The sequence below is a fragment of the Arachis hypogaea genome, chromosome 15, assembly GCF_003086295.3.
Source record: "Arachis hypogaea cultivar Tifrunner chromosome 15, arahy.Tifrunner.gnm2.J5K5, whole genome shotgun sequence".
Lineage (NCBI taxonomy): Eukaryota > Viridiplantae > Streptophyta > Magnoliopsida > Fabales > Fabaceae > Arachis > Arachis hypogaea.
Window position 1 is genome coordinate 140,105,521 of NC_092050.1, and position 4,628 is coordinate 140,110,148.

Consider the following 4,628-nt stretch of genomic DNA (forward strand, 5'->3'; position numbering starts at 1 on the left):
ACTAATAGAAATACCCTAAAACTTAATAAATATAAATATTATTTGAAAATAATAAAGATAACCACCAAAATTATTTTAATATTTTTCAAACAATATTTTTAAATTTAATAATATATGACTTTATTAACATAATAAACTTAGGTTATTATATATTTAGTCTCCTTATCTAAAATAAATTATGGGTTAGTTAACATGTGTCCTAATTTTTAAGGGTATGTGATAAGCTTGTTATTAGTGAAAAGTTTTATTGAAAATATAAATATTCAAGTTTTATTGAAAATATAAATATTAAAAAATACTTATTTATAAATTATTTACTCAAAAAATATTGAACAATACAAAAAAGTGTATAATATCCCCTGAATGCTCTTGCAATACAAAAATGGTAAAACAAAGGCGAAAAAATAAAATGGTAAAACAAAAAGAAAAAAATAAAATCAAAATCAACTACTATTCTTCTCTCTTCATAAGAAATCTACATAAAAAAATAAGAACTCATAGCGTATAGTTCAACTTTAAGAATCAAGTATAATTATTACCATTAAACTTAGTGTGTATAGAAAAATCCTTTATGCTTGTAATCTCTTCATATATTTGGAAAATTCATATAGAACAAACTCTATGGATGGTGGCACATGAAGCCATAATTCGGTATGGCTACGCAATCCAGTTGTTGCTGCTGCATGAGCCCTGGCCTGAGCTTGAAGATGCTGACAAGCTGTGTACATCCTGAGGCTTGTAGCCATTGCAAAAACAGCAAGCACAATGCAAGCCGTAACTTCAAGCATACTTACACATAGTTATGATACTAATCGATACCAAATCAAAATGCTACAGAAACCTTTTGATTACCCACAATAGCTAAATTCTTACTTACAATAAAATAATGTGTCATCTGAGGAGAGTTCAGCAGCATGAATAGCATAATAACTGAATGACAAATCAAATACAGGTTTAAAAACTACAATGACTAAGCAGCAAAGCATTAGCTACAACAGTAATTAGATTACCTATGGTAAGAAAAGCCAGAGAATTGGTATTAATTGGCACTTTATTTAGATTAAATCATATATATAATAACATGTATGTATCATGTATGTCAGACGTGCCAACTAAGCTTTTCTCCTAACTATGCATGCATTCTTATTCAATTTAATATGCTTATAAGTTATAAATTATATATAACGACCAATAGCTGCGAATGAATGAATTAATGCTTCTTCTTGAAGAAAATCCCTGCGGCAGACAAGGAAATGATTCTAAATTGAAAGCTGACAATATTGAATTTTTTTTTATTATGTGCTCTCAGCCACAAACCAAGCCATTTTCTTTTTATTTTTTTCCTTCCACTTACAAAGTTGGTAGTTCTATTAGATAGATTTGATATAAAACTTCAAAACTACATGAGAAAGTGGGGCATTAACCACAGTCCTCATCACTTAGCTTGTCATAAAAAAAATGTTTGGAAGATTGTAAAAATCTAAACTAATACTAGCTATAGCTTAGCTTCTTATCTTATTTTATACTATATATGTATATATATATATATATATATATATTCTCTGAGCTTGAAGATGCTGACAAGCTGTGTACATCCTCAAGCTTGTAGCCATTGCAAAAACAGCAGGCACAAGTCCAATATATGCGAGAACTTTGAATTCTATCATAGTTGATTTTATCCAAGGACAGCTAACATATAAAGTGTTTTCAATACTAATTATGTTATTATCATTAAGCTAGTGATTATGAAATTATATTGAGTTTAAGAATAAAGCATCACCTGTATGAGCAGTTCAGTTCTTAGCCGTCTACTTGCTTCATGTTCGCTGCGTGCTTCACCGCGTTGACTAATGAGTAATGATTGCATCAATTTCATCAAGAAATATGGTTGAGGGGGCATGGCGTCTTGCAAGCTCAAATAACACATTTATCAACTTCTCAGAATCACCTGCAATCTAAAATAAATTTTGTAAATGTGCATGCCCAGTTGCCCACTATTTATAAACTAAACAGAGAAGAACAAGGAGCAATTTGAAAGATCTTTCTCTTCCTTACAAGATAGAGGCAATTTAATCCAAACGAAGGAGGAATCTAGGCATTCAAATGAAGCAATGTCATCTAAAATACAAGAATAATTCTATATCCTCCTAAGGAATTCTCCTAACAGTCTTCATAATTGTCAAACAAGGAAAAATATTTGAATGCTCTGAAAATGTATTTAGTAACTTAAAAAAAAAGTATGTTTAAAAAAAACACTTTGCTTGTTTTAGAAGGATTATTTGGAGGACATTGCAAAGCTCATAACAAATATATACACACTCTTTCTTTCAATCCAAATCATCCCTAATATACCAAGTGGCCATTTTGAGCTCCTGGCACTCTGAATATAATATATGATGTGAGTGCCTGTGTGTACATATTTGGCTAAGTAACAGAGGATGACAACAGTACCATGTCTTTTCTGAACCAAATAGGATATGAGATTAATTAACAAGATCCAGGCCACTTGTTGCATCATACTATTTCATCAACAATAGTTAGTTGTATCACCTTGTAGAAAAGATTAGTCTATCTTCTTGTTCGGGGAAACAGAATTGCAGTGTTATTCTTTGCAACCAAGATATTTAAATCACTTCTTGAGAAAATGAACACTGCAGACTTATAAGTATTATACATAAACTACAATACAAAAGAAAAATATGAACTTTGGAAAAAAGGGGGAAAGAGTTATGAGTAACATGCCTCGCCATTTGCACACAACAGATGATGCTGAAATATTTAAAAATGTAGTCTGGCACTCTGTTGCAACAGCCTTTGCAAGCATTGTCTGCATCATTCAAATTAAAGTTATATAACTTTCAACAGTTTAAATAAAACATGGATATCCAGAAAAACTGTATTTTTATGTCAAAAGAATTTAGTTTAATTTGAGAGTAAGATTTTATTTCACTAAAAAATAACAATCTCTTACAATTTTAGTAGATACTGAGGATGAAATCCCTATACAATTTAGGAGAAATATTAATACAAACCTTTCATGTCCATGGTGGGCCAAAAGAAAAACCATATATAAACTAGAGATTTAAGTGAAAAATTACTGAGTTTAAAAATTAACTCAAAAGAGTGAACTACCAAGCAATTATAAAGATTGTAGTCATAAGAACTTAATTACCCACTGCCATATCCCCAAGCCTAAATACGACTAAATCTTGGAAACAGAAATTAAATCTTTTTCTTCACATCTTTGACTAAATTCAACTTCTATTCAATATATACAGGCATGCCGCATGCATTCAAATGGCTTAGTCTTAAAAACAATATTTTGCTCAAAGAACTCCTGGCAGATTTTCCAAATGCAGACACATTTTTCTAATAACATGATGGTTCTATGGAGGAAAAACAAAATTCTTCCCCGATACACTTGCCTACATTGCTACAGACTTCCAAGTGTTTTGAATATTGTTCCGATCAATATTGTGAACTATATTCAAAACACTTGGCATGCAAAAGCATAAACACTACAAAATAGCACTAACAAGCATTCTTTGCAACACCAATTCAAAATTCAGCACCATGACATGAAAAATCAGCAGCATTCGCAGTGACTCAGCAAAGTATCAGTCAATCAATCCAAACAAATTGAAATTCAAACTCAAGAAGCTCTTAACAGCATGTTTAACTATGTATAAACTAACACTAATTCTAATAAGAAAATCCTAATTCTAACCTAAACTCAACTAACAGCAGCAAACGATGCTAACCAAATCAAATTAACACTAGAATCAACATATAACTAATCCTAAATTAACTAAAACAAAGAAGAAAATGTGATCTGAGAACCTGAGTCGAAGGACAGAGCAAGAACTCAGGAGAAAGGGATGCAGTGGCAGTGACTAGCCGCTGCTGCGTCTGAACTCGCTGGAACTAGAGTGGCTCTGTTCTGATTCTGCGACTAGGAATGAGGAAGGCAGGGGCGAGCTAGAGAGCCACAGTGCGAGGTTGTGAGGAGGGGAAGAAGATGGTCGCGGCGGCACTGGATGGTAGCCGGTGGTGAGACAGAGAAGGCAGGAGATAGGGGAAAAGAAAGAGAGAAAAGGTTTTCGCGGTGGTTGTTCGTGGTGGTTCTGTGGTTCTGACGGAGAGGGGGGGGTGATGATCGATGGTGGCGCTGCGTGGGTGGTCGAAGAGAAGCTAGGCTAGGGTTAGGGCTGACAATATATACCCTACGCGCAGGTATCCAACGGGGACTAACCCATTCGGTAGGATCGTCTAGGATAAAGTGCGAATTTGCTTGTGGGTAGGATAGGGCACGGGTTTAGGGTATACCGTACTCTATCCTACCTTACCCACACTCCTAATATATTATATAATATATATGTAAAAGTTATGTATGTAGTGAAAAAAGTGATTATTGAATTCATAATCTTTCTCTTATAAAAACTTGAAATAACCATTAAGCTAATTGATGATTATATTATTTGTAATTTTATGTTGAATTTTTTTAAGATTTTATTTAGGGATGTCCATGGATCGGATCGTATCCGCAGATTCGCGGTAAATATCCGCATGCCATCCGAAAATTGCGGATACGATCCGATCCGTAAATTGATCGGATCGGATCGCGGATA

At 33.3% G+C, this 4,628-nt stretch overlaps 1 non-coding gene across 3 annotated transcripts; it reads right to left on the reverse strand.

Moving 5' to 3' along the window:
* Positions 1-514: 514 nt before the first annotated feature.
* On the reverse strand, positions 515-4,283 carry LOC112750907 (uncharacterized). 3 transcript variants are annotated; one of them, XR_011872341.1, is made up of 5 exons: positions 3,841-4,283; positions 2,743-2,827; positions 1,781-1,948; positions 878-930; positions 515-778 (listed from the first exon to the last, which is right to left on the reverse strand). It is a non-coding gene; the product is annotated as an uncharacterized protein (transcript). The 3 variants fall into 3 exon arrangements; XR_011872343.1 differs by lacking the exon at positions 878-930 and having other exon boundaries at positions 3,841-4,249; XR_011872342.1 differs by lacking the exon at positions 515-778 and having other exon boundaries at positions 817-1,236; positions 3,841-4,231.
* Positions 4,284-4,628: the final 345 nt, after the last annotated feature.